The 21,413-nt window shown below is 33.8% G+C and overlaps 1 protein-coding gene across 1 annotated transcript in view; it reads left to right on the plus strand.

The window, feature by feature from the left end:
• LOC118197207 (alkaline phosphatase-like) overlaps positions 1–21,413 on the plus strand; it is a 266,814-nt gene that overhangs the window by 182,281 nt on the left and 63,120 nt on the right. The window lies entirely within an intron of this gene.

The raw sequence follows: 21,413 nt of genomic DNA on the forward strand, positions 1-21,413 counted from the left end.
GAAAGTTGGACCGAATTAACAGTGTTCAGCGATTTTACCGGGCTCCGCCCGCTGTATTTACGTATGTATCCACAATTTCTGTATATTACGCCGGGATTTGAAAGTTGGACCGAACTACCAGTATTCAGCGGTTTTACGCAAGCTGCGCCCGCTTTATTCACGTATGCATCCAGAAGATACTGCATACACGTTACACATGCGGAAAACCACGAAAGCACCCATGAAGCCAGCCCATTCGCCGGGATTCGAAAGTTGGGCGAACTACCAGTGTACATCGATTTTACTTTCGCTGCGCCAACTGGCTTAAATTTTGCCAGTATTCGAAAGTTGGACTGAACTACCAGTGTTCAGCGATTTTACCCCGGCTGCGGCCGCTTTATTCACGTATGCATCCACAAGATACTCATCTAGAATTAGTTAAAAAGATATTATATATTTTAGGTATTTATATAAATGTTTTAAAAAACATACAACTTTTAAACAGTGAAGAGAAGTTAATACTTGTATATATTATATATAAGTAGAGATATAATTTATAATAACAATATAATATTGTTGCGTGCGTACGGGTTCGTTATGAAATGAATGCACAAGTCCGATGAAAAATGAATAAAAATTTATTATTATTACAACAAAAATGCTTAAATTTTCTCAAATTATCATGCAGTATTACAATATCTCACAGTAGTTTTCTTTTAACTACTCAAATATCCAATAGAACGTAATTCAAAACAGCTAAAGAACGCTAATCCACGAATTCGCTACAATCAACAAGAGCAGTTTTCTAAACAACAACAAACTAAGCAACTACTACGAACTGAGATGTTTTTCTCCTTTTATAAGATTTTAAATTCACGCGCTAGAATTTTCCAGTACTTTCTCGAAATCAAAAAGAGATATATATTTATTTAATGCACGCGCTCTTGTATTTTTAATTTTCCAGCTTAGCTTTCTTCTTTTAATATTCGTCACGCGCTGCACTGCGCGGGAAATAAAACCAATTAATTTATAATTGAACTAACATTAGCTTTTTAAATACCAAATTCGTAACACTGCCCCCTTCCCAAGGACTGCACGTCCCGGGCAGTACAATCCCTGGACAGGAATCTAAACTTACAACTGTGGCGTAAATGCATTAATAAGTATTACATTACAATAATAAACAACATGAACAATAAATGCAATAAATAAAACAAATCAAATGCTATCAAATACAAATCAGATACTAAATGCGAAGATACTAAATGCAATCAGATACTAAATGCAATCAGATACTAAATGCAATCAGATACAAAATACTAAATACAAATCAAATCAAATACACATTTAAAAACAAAAAGGACCATGGTCTTACACTATTTACAATTATTTACATTATGTACTATCGCCATAGTAATGAGCTAACCTGTCGTAATGAACGACTTTAGGTTTAGAGTTCGAAGACTTACGAATCCGAACCATGACGTCATTTAGTCTGTTCAGCACTGTATACGGATCATCCGAAGGTGACTGTAATTTAGGACTCAGTCCTTTTCGTTGAATCGGGTTCCACAATCACACCTTGTTTCCTTTGTTGAATCTATGTCTAGTAGCTCGCGTGTCGTATCTGGTCTTCACTTTCTCCGTCGCCAAGTTGACTCGCTTTCGTGCAGAACGGTGCATCCCCTCAAACCGGGCCTGGACATCTTGGATGTGTTCCTCAGGCGATGAAGGCGCATCCGTAGGGCGATCAAACAGGCGGTCACAAGGCAGACGAAGGTCTCGACCGGAGAGCGTCTTTGATGGTGAATACTCGGTAGTCTGGTGTTTCTCTCCGACCCTAGTAGGATTTTGGCAGTTTTCTGAATAGGGTCTTTCACATGAGACGTCGGCGTTTCCAGGCGATGATTCCTTTTGAAGATGGATCCGTCATGTCTTCAGATGCTGAGAACAGCTTATTGTTTTTGAAGTGTAAGGAAAAATTATATTTCCTCAGAAAGTCTAATCCGAGTATGCATGGATCTGTGATATCCGCCACATAAGCCGTGTGATGGTAGGCGGCACTTCCAAACGTGATGTTTACGTTTAACTTCCCAGTTATGTCGATCTTATCACCAGACGCAGTCTGAAGGGTAACACAGGATGGCGTCCAAATAAGTTTATCTTTAAACTGTTCAGCTAAATCTTTCCTAATGATGGTAACATTAGCTCCTGTGTCAATGATCATATCGCAAGGAACTCCATCGATATTCCCATTAATGGACATTCCGTTACTGTTGCCACTCACTGTATAAATTTTAAGCGCTTTAAAACAAGGTTTTTCATTATCTGGCAACCTCTGTTCCTCGATATGGTCACTAATTTGTTTACTGCGTCGTTGCTGGGAAATGGTCTTATTTTCCGTACCTCGGGATGTTCTGCAATTTCTTCGTATGTGGCCTTCAACTCCGCAGTTCCAGCATTTTAGAATTAGTTTCTTTTCACTTCTGTTCCGTCTCAAGCCACTGACTTGTCTGGTAAAATCATCTGCTTTATATTCCGTACCCTGGGGTGTTCTGCAATTCCGTCTTAGGTGACCTTCACTACCACATCTCCAACACTTTAGAGCCACTTTTTTCTCGCTCCTACTCCGTATCAAAGCGTCGACTTGTCTGGCTAAATCATCTAAACGAGCCATCAGTTGATTCACTGGCTCATGGACTCGCACAGCTCTAACTGGGTAGCGATCTCTACTAGTTGCTTGCTGGTCTGCCTCGAACTTTATGGCGTACAACAGAGCGCTTTTTATGTCCTTTACATCTGCCATTCGAAGAGCTTTCTGTATTTCAGGATCCCGGATGTCGTCGATGAAATATTGCAGCGACAGGATTTCTCTTGTTTCTGTCGGGCACTCCCAAAAGGCGAGGTGGGACAGCCTTTCAACATCCGTGGCGAGTTCCTGGAGTGATTCGGTGGGCTTCTGTTGACGAGATTTTAATTGAAGCCTGCTGTAGTCTTTTAAACACTTCTCCCCAAAGCACAGCTCCAAGGCGCCGGACAGAGCTTCGAAATCTAACCTTTCGTTTTCGGGAAGAGTCTGAAGGATATCCGCTGCGTCGGCTCTTAAAAAAGCGGCGAGATGACAGGCCTTAGCTTGGGAATCCCATCCATTCGCATCCGCCACGAGAGAAAATTGTGTCTTATACACCTGCCAGGAGGTCTTCCCATCATATGTGGATAGCTTCAGAGGTGGACGAGCAGGCATCGGCAAGAATTTAAAACCATCACTATTGTTCCCTGCCGTCGCTACGAATTTCTTTAAAATATCCACTTCTTTGGCTATTGCAGAAACCCTATCATCAATTTGTTGTTCGATTTGGTGTTGGACGGCACAAACTCTTCCTTCAATTCGTTCCTCCACAGCAGAAACTCTCCCTTCTATATGTTCTTTTACAGCAGAAACTTTTTCTTCTATTTCTTCTTTCACCGAAGAAACTCTTTCTTCAATTTGATCTTTTACGGAAGAAACTTTTTCTTCAATTTGTCCAACTTTATTTTCAACTGTGTCAATTCTGCCTTCTATAGCTTCAAATTTATTTTCTATTATGCAGGTAATTTCTCTTTTCAATTCTTCTTGACCAGCTTGAACGGCTTTCATTTCGTCCTTAACGGATTCCTGGCCCAATTTCATTTCTTCCTTAACGGAGTTGACGGCCCCTTCCATCTTTTCTTGGAAAGCAGCAAATGCAGTCATCATTTGCCTGAATTGTTCTTCCATCGCTCTTGTAATTGGCATTCAAAACCCCACTTTTGACACCAAAAATTGTTGCGTGCGTACGGGTTCGTTATGAAATGAATGCACAAGTCCGATGAAAAATGAATAAAAATTTATTATTATTACAACAAAAATGCTTAAATTTTCTCAAATTATCATGCAGTATTACAATATCTCACAGTAGTTATCTTTCAACTACTCAAATATCCAATAGAACGTAATTCAAAACAGCTAAAGAACGCTAATCCACGAACTCGCTACAATCAACAAGAGCAGTTTTCTAAACAACAACAAACTAAGCAACTACTACGAACTGAGATGTTTTTCTCCTTTTATAAGATTTTAAAGTCACGCGCTTGAATTTTCCAGTACTTTCTCGAAATCAAAAAGAGATATTTATTTATTTAATGCACGCGCTCTTGTATTTTTAATTTTCCAGCTTAGCTTTCTTCTTTTAATATTCGTCACGCGCTGCACTGCGCGGGAAATAAAACCAATTAATTTATAATTGAACTAACATTAGCTTTTTAAATACCAAATTCGTAACAATATATTAAGAATAATTAATTATTATGGACACATTTTTCTTGCCTTTGATGAAGCAAATTTAACAATTACTTCTTCAAAGGCGATCGTTTCAAATTTTTCTCTTTCCACATTTAAAAATGCTAGGTCACTTAGACGATCTTGACCTGTTGCTGAACGTAGATATGTCAAAATTAATTTTGATTTGCTGAAAGAATGTTCACATATAGAAATAGTAAGGAATATTTAAGATGCGACTCTCAGATTTAGAGAAAACATATTCTCCTTAAGAGATTATTAAAGGTAAGAGGCTGTAATGGAGTTTTAGATTCAATTTCTTTTCTATTACGGAGTAACATCTCGGAGTCGTATATTTTAGCATACAAAAGTTCTGCTTCATTAAAATATGGAGTGAATGATAAAATTCACACAATTTTTTACAGTTGTTTTCAAGACCGTTATCAACACTATCCTTGTTTAATATATTTTCAGCGCCCAGTAAAAATGCAAACTTGGAATTAAGATCACTTAGTCGTTGTTTGGTTTAGTTCATTACGTCAAAGCACACAAGAGCTATCTGCCTAAAGGGAGTGATACCTTTATGGTGGATTTTCTAAGGGAACATGGCACATATACACATTACATATAGGTAAAAGCACGAAAGCGTCCATACAGGATTCTTCAGGATTCTGACCTGTTTCTGTTACATTTTCTATCCATTTTATTAGATATGGACATGGATTCTGAATTTCTGATGTACTTGGGCCCTTTATCATCTTCAGAGTCTGGTATTTGTTGTGATGCGTTACCGCATAGAATTTAAGCAGCAGTAGGAGTACAATCTAAATCTGATTCTGACTCTGATTTTACATCATCCTTTTTATCTTCTTGTTTTTCTTTTTGCGATTTTTTACGAAATGTAATTCCATTATTATTCTGGAGTTTTTTTTTCTTACTCTAGTTTCCTTTTTCTATCCTGAGAAAGAACCGCTAAGTTTTTTTTTTCTTTATACTGATATGGTCTAAATAGAAAATTAATTTTTATTATATTAATTAAGATATTACTTTTGAATAATACAATAACAGTAAATAAAATACAAAAAGGAGAACTTACTTTATTGAAAACTGCAAACAATATAGTAATAAAATTTGAGTATAGTCTATCTCTTCAATTATTTTATTGAAAATTGCTAACAATTTCGCTCATATACTGTTTACTGTATAATAGAATATTCGAGTAGATGTTAAAAGGTAAAATGCATATCAAAAATATCTATAATAAGACTATAAGGCTATAGAGTATCGTTTATCATATTAAAACAACAAACATGAGCATTACGTTCATTTCGTTTAAAAAAGATAAAAATATATCACTGTCTTAAAAAAATAAAGTGTTCAGAAAGGAAGACGAAAGAACGTGTTGCATAAGGCGATATTTGATTGAGGTACGGCAAACGTAAATATTTATAAGATAGTTTATGAGACAAATCAAGAAAGGTAATAATTAGTTAGATTACAATAATTATTAACTTAGAAAGTATTTTCCAGAAAAAGACACAAATAAAAATTGAAATTTTTCGAAAAATTTTGTTTGTCTTGGGGACCACTTGCGCCCGTCTGTGAGAGCATGGTAGTCATTTTTGTTCTTTTAATCTGATATAATAGTTGGAACTCAACTCCTGAATGAATATAACTAATATTAAGTGGCAAAAATTATCTCACACAATTAAAATTTAACACTGTCTGAAGTAACAGCAGAATTCAATGCGAGGAACTTAATAGACATCAGCGTGAAGAAAGTGTAATGTTCCGGCCATGTTATGGGGTTTAGGAATGGACACCTAACGCAAGTATTCCAGAGCGGTGCACAACACAGAGCTATGTAACTCTTCTGGAGTCAGAAACTGGACACTAGGTACTTCATGAATAGAAATGAAGACCCTGTTCTGAGCAGCCTTATATCCAGTTATTTCGGGCAGATGGAAGGATTTGAATGTGGTAATAACCTCATGATTTCATGGATGCTGCAGGTGAAAAGAAGACTGTCCAGGCTATCTTCAGATGTGTTTGAAAGGTGAACTGTACTGAGTATCCTCTATGAGTTAACCCAATCAGGTCTAGCATGCATTGTACTGGTTTTGCTCCCTTCTAACAGAGCCATGTGCAGCTAGAGATACCTAATATGGTTATATAAACACTAATCTAAGTCGAGTGTCTTACAATGGCCATCTAATTCATTACGTCTTGGAAATTCTGAACCGTATCTGGAATGCCCATTAAATTCATTCTATTCGCAAAATTCTTACATTTCGGTATACAACTAACTTATGGACTGTTTTGGCTGGAAATATGATATTATCTGCTTACACCATATTTAAGGAGTTCATGTTTGTGTAGTTCTGTGAAAATGGAACCTACTATGTATTTGTAGGAATGTAAGCTTTCAGATGTGAATTTCGATCATTCAGTCATCATCGAAGTCACAAGCAAGTTCTTAAATTGTGGTTGAAATGGTTTTTCTCTCTTGAACGATGGATAACACAGAAGGTCGCTATTCTCCGTTAATTTATGTTAAAATGTGAGTCGATGTTTCTTTTTTTTTTCCATTCTTGTCATTTGTTGTGATGGAAATTAGTTAACAAATAGTCACAATATTTTGAGAATATTCTTCGAGTGTCTTCATTCCTGATTAAAGGAATTTATTTCATCAGGAGAGTAAATATGTTTCATTATACGATCAAATGTTGCCAATTTTTTGACTTTGCTCTTACTTCCACAGCTTGTTCCTAATGTACCAAGAACTATCTTAATTTGTGAGAACTGTCCGCCGTTCTATCAGCGGAATGAATTCTTCAGTTAATTTTCCTTACTTAAATTTTTGTAAGCATAGTTTCTAGGATGATTAAAATAAATATCTACATGATCTCATAATCTTTAGTGTAGGACTCCATTGTGTTCTAATTCGCAAGAACAATTGTCGAGGTGGTGAATATTTGTAACTTTTATATGGCCAGACTGATACATTGAAGTAACTATTTAGTAAACAAATAGTCACTTGTGACTTAATTGTGTTTCTGATTATCACTGCAGGTTTGAGCAAGTCCAGTTATTATTTTATGTTCTTTCAATATATTGAGAAAGATTAATTTCCATCATTTCTTAAATTTTGGGTTACACGCAATATACTGTTTGTTATTTAAGAAATGTTCGTTTATTAGGCACACACAAGTTTTATAATATTTTTACAATATTTTGGCTTACTGCTGGTATTCATATAACAGTTTGGTACTATGTATACGAAGGACCTACTATGTATTTTATATGTGAATCAGTTTCTGTTAGTATTTGGCGGTGTGTATTACCACAAAATACATGTGAAACTTAAATTTTTACTTACTCATTATAAACTATGCTCTTTTATAATATGGAAGATAAATGAAAGGTTTCAGAGATTGCAGTAACTTCTGAAACTGTATTTGCAGTGGACTACAGTCACTAAGGGAAAGCAATGATATTTTTCGAGGCGATAATAACCTCCTAAAAGCAAAACTGAACCCAAAATAATCTTATAATCTTTAAGTTTTGAAACTGATGACACCTGTAGCTCAATAGAATAGTCAGTTAAAATCAGTTTACAGATAATTTTCTAACCTTTTTCCTTTCCAAAACACTTTATGAATATATAATAGTAAATAATATCAAAATAAAAAGTTTATTCTTGTCTTACTCAGGCACTATGAAAATGTGTAAAATTACATTCTGAACGTAAAATAAAGATGATGTACTAAATAATATAAAAGTAATTCAGAATAATTTGTGATATGTTAATAAATAATTTGCATTTATATGTGCATAAATTCTTTCCCTGGAAACGTAGAAAAAATATACAAGTGCAGCTGTAACAGCAGGTATATAAGAAAGCTATTTTTTCCAAAATGTAGTGTTTTAACAGAACATCTAATTATTGTTTACAATAATTCATCTACTAAGAAAGTTTTCCAAAGAATTATACTTGTTAGCAATTATTAGGATTCATCAGTAATCATTATGAAGAAACACACTCTTTTAATATATTTTGGTCCTATATTCTGCTCCAGAAAATATTTATTTATTTAATCTGTCAGAATTAATTTATGGTTCAGTTTTCATCTTTATTAGGAACATCAAATTAAGCCTAGAAAGTATTCGGAACATGTTATTTCTGATAATTTGGTAGCATCTGCTTCACTCTTAGATATCATTCAATTTACTGTGCTGCTATCTTCGTAGTTTTACAGGATTAATTATTCCAGTTTCTGATTTTAGGGTTAGCAGAAAATCGTAATAAATATAATAGTCCGTCTTTCTTTTACTTGTACATCATTTTTCAAAGCATTTTTAACTTCATTGCTAAAACCATCATTTGCTAATTCGTTAGGTTAGAGTTTTCGTATGATATCAGGAATATATAAACCGGCGTTTTACCATGAAAATGTTTCAGTATCACGTTTTATTGGCTGTAATTCTAACACTGCATCGGAAAACGATGTAAATTCATTGCCTAAAAAATTTATTCCACATTTTAAATTTAGGAGAATTGTTCTAAAATATTGGCAGTAAAATTATATATGAACAGATGATATTGATATATGTTATTTGCCTAATTATTGCTAAAATAATATCGATTTACAAGTACAGTAGAAATTCAGTCATCTGAATCAATTGAGATCGGACCCATTCGGATAATCAAAAATTCGGATAATCGGATTTTTTCCGAAGAAAGGGTCTACGTACATTTTAATTAATTATTGTATGTACTGTATATTGAAAATGGGAGAAAAAACTATTTTAAAAAAGATATTTTAATTAAGTTAAATGAAAAGGCAACACTTTTATATACATATTATATAGTGTACTGTACAGTTCTTACAAGTGCTGAACATCTCGTAAGCTGTTTGACGGCCAGTTAAGCTTCTGAGCTAAGATCTTAGTTTTTTCACAAAGAATCGGACCCAAAATTGGATTTCCCATAGAACATTGCTGCAAAAACCTCATGAAAATTGACATCTTCTAAAATTTGTTTGTTGCTGCCTTCATTGATTTTCCTGAAGAGCTTCCATCTTCGTTTTCAAGAAGTGACACGAAGTTTAAAAATGTAGGTTTGCTTCTTTTAATATCTGAAATCGTTGATTGTCCAACACTACGTTTCCGTCTTAATTTTTTTCTTACATTCTGAAAGCGATTTGGATACTCAGCTATTCGAATAGTCAGAGTTAGGATAATTGGAATTGTACTGTACAAATTTAAATGAAATTTTGTGATCTACAATTAAATCCGTTATTTGCATATTGCAGTCCTTAATCATGAATAAAGTAGATAAACATACTTAAGTTACATTAGGTTTGGCAAAATACAAACATTGTAGTAAAAATTCGATTATATTTAATAAATAGGAACGTTTTGATATATTTCCTCAAATTAGAGAAAAATGGGAAAATAATGACTTAAACTGGCAAAATGAAAGAAATGAAGACACAGATTTTAAATTATTGTTCTCTACACATAAAACAAGGAAAAAAGGAAAACAGTTCTCATTTATTCGTCACTAAAATGTTGACAATTACGACGAAATTTCTGGTAATCCTAAATGTCTTTCATCTATGCTGAAAAATTAACATTCTTTGTCGGAATTCCTTTCCGTGCTTAATTGAAAATTATAATGTTAAGGAAGAGTGCTAATCTAAAATTATATTGAAATTTTTGATTGCCTTGCGGAAGGAAACTCTTGTAAACAAGATTGTATTATTTGTTTTTATTTAATTATAGCAGACATTGTTAGCCGACCAATAGTACGACAAAAGGTACTGGGACATGGTAAATGCATTACCGAAGCGAATATAAGCTGAATTCGCTTCATAGTATAAATTTGAATTCAGTTTCTCCATTATAAATTTGCATATGAGAGTTTAAATTTCCTTAAGCAATTAAAAAGAGGAACTTCATGCATTTTATATCATGAAATAGAAAATATAGTTATAATATGATGTGCTTATATTATTAGTATTCTATCTTCTGTTTGTGTTCCCTTGTATATTCTATCAATATTACTTTTAACATTACTACATCATCACCTCCCAATTCATTTCTTTTTCCCCTATTTTAGTGCTTTTCAAATACTGAATAGGTTTTTAGCATTTAAGAAGTAATAATTTAAACCCCGAGCGGTAAATTTGTTGAAACACTGGCAGTTCGAGGTTTGCGTTCCGGCGAACGGGCTGGCTGCATAAACGTTTTCATGTTTTTCCGCATGTGTGCCGTGTCTACGCGCTATTTTCCCTTAGAATGTCCACCACAAAAACAACCCTTCCCTTACACAAATGGCATTTGAGTGCTTTACCACATTCGAATAAACTAAGCCAAAAACCCTTCTTCTCCCCTTTTAAAACAGGTATGCCAAAATAATATTGGAAAAATTCTCGCTATTATATTTTGCTCAAATTTTTCACCGACGCCACAGTTGTGACAAGGAATTTTATTTAAGACGGTAACATATATTTTCCAATGAATAACTTTATATGGTTCTAGTCTGATACCTATAACCTTGCTAGACAGGTAGCGAGCTATCTCTATGTCTGAAACAGGCATACAAAGACATACAAAGATTTTAAACCACCTTTAATTAAATAAAACTTTTAACAAAAACAGCGCTCAACTTGCGTTACAGATCACCATTGCCTGTGGTAATGCAACTCTAATAAGAACAGTCAAATCAGTTTAAACGTTGAATCACAGCTACAAACTAAGCTACAACCTGGCTCAAAAAATCTAACGGCACGTAGATTTAAAATATCGGCCGCTAAAGCACCCTAAGCCGAGATAATTGCATTTAGCTAGAACTGGCAGAAATCTAACCACGCAGCACGAATACCAGAAACTCTCTTTCTCTACCAATACCAATACTGAATTAAAGCTGAGTTATCGCACGAAGGGCGATGTTACCAACTTTGCTGGTGTACCTATCGCTGATCAGCTCATGACTTTGGAATATAGTTAAATCCTCGGGTGCGAAGGTGGGGTGACAGAAGTTGAGAAGAGAGGGGTAATTCTTTTGTTACCGTGAGAAAAATGAGATGATGGGCATGCAATCCAAGCGTAGACTGTGCCCACTTAAAAGTGGAAATATAGGCGTCGAAATATAGGCGGTCACGAGACTTCATGATCCAATCCAGAGGAGGTATGCTGAGAAAGCATTGTCATTAGTTTTCGTTAATTCTGGAGTACTCGGAATAGCTGAGCTTGAATTGCAGCCATGCTGCGGTGCACTCCGAAATCCTTATTGCAAAAGCTTATTCATTTGTCCTCCAGCGTCATGCGATCTCAAAATCTCTCATCGTTTCCTTGTCAAGGTGAAGCAAAAGACCTCTCACCTTGATGATGCATATATATATATATATATATGATGCATATATATATATATATATATACTATTTATATTCATTTTTTAATTACATACTGCATTTCGTTTTCTTTTTATGCTAAGTCCACTTGCATTTTAGCGGTGCGTCAAAGTCACAAAATTATCGTCACCTAAGAGATGAACAATAAAGAGTCTTAGTTTTCTATCCTCTTTCGGTATTTCATATTGGAAGATAATTGAGTTGTTGACCGTATGACAGTTTACTGCTCTTTGACAAAAGTTATCATTGGTAACTTTAATAATTTCGAACATGCTTGGTATTTTTAGGTCACTATGCAAAATATCAGTGCTTACCACGTAGTGTGAGTTAGTTCTAATTTGGAGAATTCTATTCAGATCGATTTGAAGCAAATTCATATTAGAAGGAGTAAGAATTGACCATGCCGGGGAGGCATACGTGATGATCGGTCTTATTATAGAGACACAGATATGTCTCTTGCACTTAAGGCTTAAGGTTTTCCTGGCAGCGGATAGAGGCTGTGAATGATAGAAATCACTTTGTTTCGGACATGTGCAATATGATCGGCACAAGTGAGAGATTGGTTAACTAAAATTCTTAAACATTTCAACTTCTTGACTTTCGGAATAGTTTCATTGAAAAGTTTAATTTCCCAGTTCATATGATTCCAGATTATGAGTTTGGATGAGTCGGAGTAGCGATTTTGAAGCATTTATGGAAATGCCCCGTTGCTGACACAAATATTCGATATAAGTCAGCCATGCTTGCAATCTGAGAAGTGCATGTTTGGGATTTGCGCATTTAAGTAGTACTGTGGTACCACCCGTGTTGCATGCTAGGCAGGACTGTGAATCTGCAACTGGCTTCTGGAAGTCGTGTACATAGAACAAGTAAAGTATAAGTCTAAGGATGAACACTGTGGTACGCCCACATTGACTGGTCTCAGAGAGGCGAAATCTTTACCTGGACTAACTACAAAATTTTGTTCATTGAGGACAGAGAAAATTAGTTTAATAACTTCTCTGTCGATTTTTAGTTGAATGAGCTTGCAAATTAGGCCATGATGGCATACTATATTGATGGCGTTAGAGTAGCAGGAGTTAGGATTTTACACCGTACGTAACTTCGTCGATGAAGAGAGGATCCTCGAGAAACACATTTGCAGAAAATTGCTCTTTCACATAATCTGCAAATACTTACAGTTAGTCAATAAAGTCTGCGTACATCAAGAAAAGTAATATCAAATCCAAATTTTAAGGTGCGAAAAGGGTAGTTTCTTAAAGTTTTATTTTTTAAATATTTAGTTTCAATAAGGGACTTATTGAAACTAAATCCAATCAATATTACAGTTAAATAATTGGAGAAATTATTTAACTGTAATATTGATTGGAAGTTGCTATTTCTATTTTTTTTTTTTTGACGAAAATGACAACCAATAAAAAAATTCCTTTCGTTACGAGACAACTAATTATCAAATTGAGAGATGAAGGTAAAACTCTTCGTTATATTGGTAAAACCATTGGAAAACCATTTTCTAGTGTGCAAAGAGTTATTCAAAACTATCTTGACACTGGTAGTCTTGTTGTAAAACCAAGATGTGGGATACCGAAGAAGCTAACGCAGAGAGAAGAAAGAAAAATTCTTTAACGAATTAAACAAAATCCTAAACATTCTGCTACAAGCATTGCAAAAGACATTTTTTTAACTAGCAACAAGGAAATTTTTCCTGAAACTGTACGAAACGTGCTGCGAAAGTCCGATTATCATGGATGCAAACCTAGGTCTAAGCCATACATTTCCGAGACAAATAGAAAGGAAAGAATTGCTTTTGCCAAAACATATTTAAACTCTTCGCAGGACTTTTGGAACAAAGTAATTTGGTCAGATGAAAGTAAATTTACAATATTTAAAGTTAATGGCCACCCTATTATATGGAGAAAACCAGGAACAGAACTGAATCTGAGAAATTTAAATCCAACTGTCAAACATCGAGTTGGCGGTGTGATGGTATGGGGGTGTATGTCGTCGAAAGGAGTTGAAAATTTTCACATTATTGATAAAGTCATGGATAAGTATGTTTATCTGGATATTCTGAGGAAAAATCTACAAGACAGTGCCCGAAATTTAAACCTCTCTAATACCTTTATTTTCCAACAAGACAACGACCCGAAACATGCAGCTAAAATTGTGAAGGAATATCTCCTCTATCACACTCCAAGACAGTTGCGTACTCCTCCACAGTCACCAGACCTCAATCCAATCGAACATTTGTGGGCAAAATTGGAGAAACGAATTCGAAAACACAATATTACGTCGCGAAATAAGCTAATTAGTAAATTTCAGGAAGAATGTAGGAACTTTACGTCGGATGACACTGAAAAACTAGTTCAGTCAATGCCCAGACGTCTGCAAGCTGTTTTGAAGAACAAAGGATATCCTACAAAATATTGAAGTAATGTAAAAAACTTATAATTTGCTCTTTTTTTAAAGTGTACGCAGACTTATTGGAGAGAATTTCTGAGTTTTTTTTGACAAAATATATTTTTGAAAAAATGTAAAAATTATTACACTGATATTATTTACATTTTATTTAAGCTTACAATTTTAGGTAATAGAAGAAAAAAAATGCAATAATTAAAATACATTTTTCTATGCTTTAAGTGTTTTTTTAATTTAAAATTTAGTCTGTACGCAGACTTTTGTGACTAACTGTATGCTTCTTTATCCAGGAATGCAATGCGGTTTTCGGTTTGTAAAGATCTGTTGCTGGAAGACTTCTTCTTCACTCTGTGAATGAATTTCCAAAAGAATCAATCCGTTTTCGATTTCAGTGTCTCAACTTTCAATTACCTGTTTGATAATGAGTTTCGTTACGTCTCAGTTCAGTTTATTCATTTCCTTCTTAGTTGTCTGATCCCAGGTTCTCTGCCATGATTTTTTGAGATGGTTTCTCTGCTTAATATTGTCTCAGACTTCCAATGAAAGTTTTATCAGTTTCTGTTTGACAATAGTGGTATGTAGCTTCGCTGTGAGCTTATATAATGATGGCAGTGAGGTCGTGAAGAGCATAATCGATTTACTCTGGAGTGCAAAGTTGCGTAACTTTTGGAGGATTGGTGATAAGAATGTTGTAAAACAATGTGTAGTGAATAATGTAGAGATTATTGATAGTAGCTGTGTTTGGAACTCTCGGTGTAATTAGAACCGATATGTGTGAAGAAAGTTCCATGGAAGTGGGGGTTTAGATAAAAAGAGGTCCATTTTATGAAGTCAGAAAAAGGAATGAATACAAAATTCACTCGATAAAAATATTTGAGGTGATGATGATCTCCGCGACACCTTGGTAGGGTCATGTCAAGAGATTAGTTATACGTTTACATATGTGTAAGTGTATAATTTTTTTGCGGCATGGTATAACGAAATTTTAAATACCATGGAGCCGAAACTTCTCCTGACTGGTTCGATCATGAAATCTGTCCAAGGTCTAGAAGATGAGTAGATCATAAAAGATAATGAAATCTATCATAGGTATAGAAGTTAAGAGATTGTATTGCTGCTGGGGTATAAATGTTAATAATTGTATACAGACTCTGGATCCTCCAATGATTCACTGCACGACTTACAGTTTTTGTTTGACTGTTTATAAAGCTGCAGAAGCAGGTTTGCAAGAAACTTTCCACAAGGGAGAACTAACGTCCGAAAAAGAACGCCGAAATCGACCCATCTTAAACTTACTACCGCTTGCCGAGTCAGTTTTTGGATATCTCACTTCGAATGTTCAGTTTTTGCCGGAGGTTTTATACAATAGGCTTTCAAATATTTCTTTTGGAGAAAATATGAAATGAAATGGAATAATATCATTAAAATGTTCATATATTAATTAAAAGATACAAGTTACTAAAGTAATTAAATAAATTATTTAAAAGAAAATTATCAAGATTATTAAAAGTAATAAAACATAATTATGAACTATAAATGAGTCTAAGCGAATATTTCTTAAAAGATGCATAAAATTCTTTGCATTCGCTATCAGTGGGAATCACGTGTACGTATGCTGATTGGCGATAGTTTACCACCAATATTCCTGGAATCGATTTATTTGCAATTTCAACTTCAGGTTACTAAAATCAAGTTTAATGCTGTTATTAAATTTATTACGCGGTTTTCCAGTATCAGCTCTAATGCAATTTAAAAATAGGAATTTCAAAGCAATAATCTTGCGCAAATGCCGCTAAGATGGGCTCAAGATAATTAATTTATTAAGTTATATTGTACCTAAATAGGCAAAGAATGGATTTATAAGTTGACACTTAATCAATCTCTTAGTGTCTGAAAACTAAAGACGCCATTAATGAATTTCTTAACTTAAAGGAATATGATATATTATTTTTTATTTGTATTTTTATAGTTTGATTTCATTTCAACATTTAAATTCATTCTTTGCACTGATGTAGAACACGGAGGCGTAGAAGCGTATCAATGTTGTTCTGCATAGATACTTGATGCTTCTAGCGTCGAACCATATTGAAGGGAAAGAAGCCGAGACGGATTAAATTCCATTCTTATTTAATTTCATATTTGTGGCCACAATTCATCTGACACTCTACTCGTGCCTATTTAAGTACATTTACATTTTTTAATACTATAGCGATAGGAAGAGAGCACAGTGGCGTCCAAACAGCAACAGAGGGTGAAGCTAAAAGTACGCATTTATCCAATACGGCAGTTTGTTAAGAAAAAGCTTTTGTTTTAGTTTATAAATGTTTCAGTTCTCAGAGTTTAGGTTCCGGATCAACTACGTCATAGCTTTACGTAAGCCTAAGCCATGCAAGGCGGATTGATCTGGAAGTAACGCAGTCTAGAAATGTTATTTTATTTCCAGAACAAAGAGTAAATGAGCAAATTAAAAAAGAGCAATTGACAGGTTATTACTAAATTAAATTATAAAGCTGCTTTACATAATTTTCATCTTACATATATACATATATTACTTTACTTATGACTGGGGATAAATTCTTGCCAGCTAAACACTTTTAGAGTTATAATTTAATAACTTCATTCTGTGCCCAGTGTCCCTAGTCCTACTTTTCCCGATAAATACCTAGACACTAGGCGTTCTGCATCATAAATGCCGGATAGTAATATTTCGATGACAATAGCTATTGGATGGGAGAGACGAACATGAAGGAAGAAATATTAATCCTGTGCTAGAGAGGCAACTTCTAGACACTTCCTCGATAAAATTCTTCCTGATCGAGATTAAAATCCTTCGTTACGGAAAACTTATTTAAGGCTCGTTCGCTCCAGATTCAATTAATTTTGTGCTTAAATCACATTGCTTTGATGAAGAGCTGATATTCCGAGCCACCTATCACATTTACGGGACACCGGAAGTTAATTAGATGAAGATAACACGCCAAACATGAGACTAAGAATTAATTCCATCTCATAAGAGAAGATGTGGTGTATCTCATATTTCGTTTATAAAATATGCAGTGTTTGTGTGATACCTAAGACTGTGAGTTTTCTTTGTTCTTAGAAGCAGAAACAGGAAGAAAATATGGAGGCATATTTAGAAATTTTTTTTTTTATGTAACAGTGTTTGTAATAAATAGAAAATCAATACTGTCGAATATTGTAATAAAGGAATAAATAAGTGAAAATTAAATTTCATATTAAAAGTTGTATGTTAAAGTAAGTTAAATATTTAAGACAGGATGTAAAAGAAAATTTACATTTCAAGACCAAAGATTTCACTCCTTTTTTACAATGTTAGGAAATGTGGTTAATGATAAAACACCCCAAGCTCTAAAGGTTTTCTTATAAAATATTTATTATTTTGTATCGAAAAAAAGGCTTCAGTGTTTTAAAAACTAGTAGAATAAACTAATTTGCTTCTCTTCATAAATTTCACAAAACCCTCAGAAATGACATCATAATTATTTGACTTTGGATTACATTTCGACGACGGCATATTTGTAATTGCTCTTAAAGCCCACAAATATACCGCATCCATAAACATAACAGTTTATGTCATTTATAAATTGTGGTACATATAAGAAATATTAGTTAATTATTGATAAATTCGTTGTTGCAATGAAAAGTCTAATATAAAGAAAACAAAATAATGCAACAATTAAATTAAGGTATGTTAAATGGAATGAGCTTACTTTTGCTTAGGAATTAGATAATTAAGATTCCACTGGAAGGTAATTCAAACATAGCTCATACCTAATTTTCCTCAAGCATTGACAGAAAGAATAAGTTAAATGTTTGAAAATGCATTCTTTTGGCTTAATAAATTTGCAATATAATTCTCCTTAGACTGTATGAATGAAATTTTCTGAAGTCTAGATGAACTTCCAGTAGAATAAAAAAAGGTGCTTGAAGTTAGATAATAACTAACTTGAAGAAGTTACTTTGAACAGTTTGATGAATAGCCACCTTGTTAAAACTGCGTAGGAATATTACTTTTCCTGCCATTTTAAAATTACAAAACAATAAAGTGATTACAGAAGTAGAATTTTAGAAATTTTGGACGAAGTAGGCTGCAGAATATATTTTCTTTTATTTTTAGCTCAAAAGAGACTAGTCTCGAATGGGATATTAGTCTCAAAGCGGCACTTTGCGTTGAAACACTTAAACATGGGCAACTGGAAGTCCGAATTTGGAATTTATTGTATTTCATATATTGTAAAACCTTAAGTTAATTTTGCTTAACACACTCAACAATTTCAAAGCGAGCAGTGGTAATACTGAACGGAATAAAACATTTTTATCTCCAGCGCGCGAGACTGTCTGTCGGAAATTCTAAAGCTGTTTTGAAATACTTTGTGATTTTTGCTGTTGAATCGAATTTTATGTGTCGTAAGCGCCAATAATTTGATGTTTGATAAATAAATTAAACACACAAAACTTTAATAATAAAAAGACAAAAAGAATTTTGTAAAGCCATCTTAATAAGAAACCTTAACATTGATATTTATTTCTCAACAGACAGAAACACACACGCATATATATGTGTCCTGAAAGAGATGTATATAAATAGATAGGTAGCGAAATAGTTTGATTAAAAAAGAAAAAGTAAATTTAAATTTATGAATAGTAAATTATTTTTTAAATTTATAACATTTTCTAATTTACAGATTTCTTAATATTAGTTTATTATAGATATGTTATAAATATGTGCCCCAAATCTTAGTGTGGTTGTAAATTACACTTGTAAAGGAATATCTCTCTTTCTGTGTGTATTCTTTACTTACTGAGTTAATCATTTGGTGATATAATGCGTGATTACAAAGTAGGTAAATTTAAATCTGCCAATATCTACCTCGGCGTTTTATTTTACGCAGCTATAAGTAGTAAGAAATACCTCGCATAGTCCACCTTTCGATCAATCAGGATTCGCTGTAGACATCTGTTAGAGGCCAGGTGGGCCTGCTGTCCATCAGCTGTCCACAAAATGTAATTTTACATTGTACTATCTACATATTTTACTACTCATATACTTTTATAATGTACTGCCTATTTATTGTATTACCTTTATGCTTTATGTTCTCTGTTTCATATTCTGACACTGCAATATGTTTCTTGCATCCTCTGTAGCCATTGTACAGCCACCTAGGCGTTGTATGGCCATGTATCTTACCTAAATTCTTCAATAAGCGCTGTATAGTGGAGGATGAGGAACATGCACCTGTTTAACTCTGGTAGACGGTAACTGCCATCGTCCTCCGTCACTTATCACTTGTAAACCTGTTTGAAAATTTAAACAAACTAAATTTTAATTGAACTAAAGAAATATCAATTCTACAAAATTATCTCACAAAATTACTTTTTAATATATAAACAAAATACATTTTAATACATAAACAATTTTTCTTTGTTTTCTTTATCCCTACCAAATTGACTTTTATCGTGATTTCACAACAGCGTTTACAGTTTTCAGAGCTTAAGATCTCAATCGAAAGTATGTGATAGACGCAAGTCTTATTGCAGTCAAATGTGATCGTAACAGCTATTCGTAACATGTAAATTATGAATTAAATGTAAGGAGTGGGTATTTATGAAATATAATCTCGAGTTAACGTCTGTCTATCGGTTTTGGATAAGCAAATCTACAGTAATGTCCGTTTGCGATAATTACATTTTAATAACCATTTAAAAAATAATAAGCGCAAAATGAAACCGTGGAAGTAATTCTGCCGTTAATAAATACAAGTGGCTCATTTTTAAATGGAGCCCGATGTAACCAAGTTTCATGAAGAGGTATTTCATTTGCTAAAATAGGCAGTGGGAAAAAAAAAGAGAGATTCATCAGTTAGAACCCAAAGCACTAGAATAGTAAAAATACAGCAGTTATTATTCATATGGATCTCCAGAGACTTAATAACGTGTTCCTATTAGTCAAATGGAAATTAAATCCAAAGCCTTAAGTCTGTAGGATGAGCTGAACGCTCCCTATTTCGTAAAGAAAATAAAGGCGTGAGAACTAGAGAATGTTTTAAGGCAGACTGAGGTGGTCTTTCCCTTTAAAAAAGGAATTGGTGTTTACAGTATTTGTATTGGCGCTGAATCTGTTAGTGCAGATGATAAGGCTTCTTTAACATTTTCGAAAGAACTAAGTGAAATCATTCAAAAAGTTGGCTACAAAACTGAAGAAGCATTTAACATTGATGAAACGAGTTTATTGTGTAAAAAGTGCAAAAATGCGCCTTTAGAGCAGCCAATGAATAGCCGTGTCTTGAACATGAAGTTCAAAAGACAATCTCACACCGTTTTTGAATGGAATGCTGCAGGGGAATTAAAGAATTTAAAAAAAAACGCTGCTTGTGTGTGAGGGGGGGAAGAATTAAAAAATTATCAAAGCTTCCCAGTATTGTGGCATTCAAATGAGAAAGCATGGGTCATAAAAGTTTTATTTAAAGACCATCTTGTAAAAAACGTTTGCTCAATAAACAAAATTTTATTACAAAGACATAAATTTAGATTTTAGAATTTTATTGATTTTAGATAATGCACTAAGTCATCTGAATGTTCTGCATAATATAAACGAAAATGTACAAATCACTTCCAGCAAATACGACTTCGTTGGTTCAACCAAAGGATCAAATAGTCTTTCTGACATTTAATGCCTATTATTTGCGCCGCCTCGTTTTGCAAGCCACGAAAGCTACAAAGGAAGAAAAGCGCCTATTTTAGAGAAATTTTTCAAACGCTAAAATAACAGAAATGTTATAGGAAATATAAGTGAAGTGTAGCAGAAAGAATGGTACGCAATATATTGGCAGTTTGGAAACATACCATAACACATTCTAAAAATGAATTTGTTGGTTTTGAAATTTACTTTACTGAAGTCATTAATAACATAATGGAAATTGGGTAATAGCTTGGTTCCAATGAATTACACTTCGTCACGTAATTGGATGCATCATATCGAACATTAATGAACTAGATAATGAAATATTTAACAACATAGATGAGCAAAGGACATACAAACAATGGAATAATAACTTAGACAACAACTACTTATTATTAAGTGCCTTCACTATGATTAACAGCTAATCAGATATTAAAAATAACTGAAATGCTTTAATTTATGTCAGAGCATAATATGGAGGTTGATCACAATATTTAATACAATCTTACAATTTGCCGAAGATTAAACAATGCTTCGTCACTATAGAGAAATGTATGAGAAGAAAAAGCCAAAGAAGAAAATATGAAGATAACGAAATTTC

Source organism: Stegodyphus dumicola, chromosome 4, assembly GCF_044657685.1.
Source record: "Stegodyphus dumicola isolate Sdum_Otavi_A_Nest chromosome 4, ASM4465768v1".
NCBI lineage: Eukaryota > Metazoa > Arthropoda > Arachnida > Araneae > Eresidae > Stegodyphus > Stegodyphus dumicola.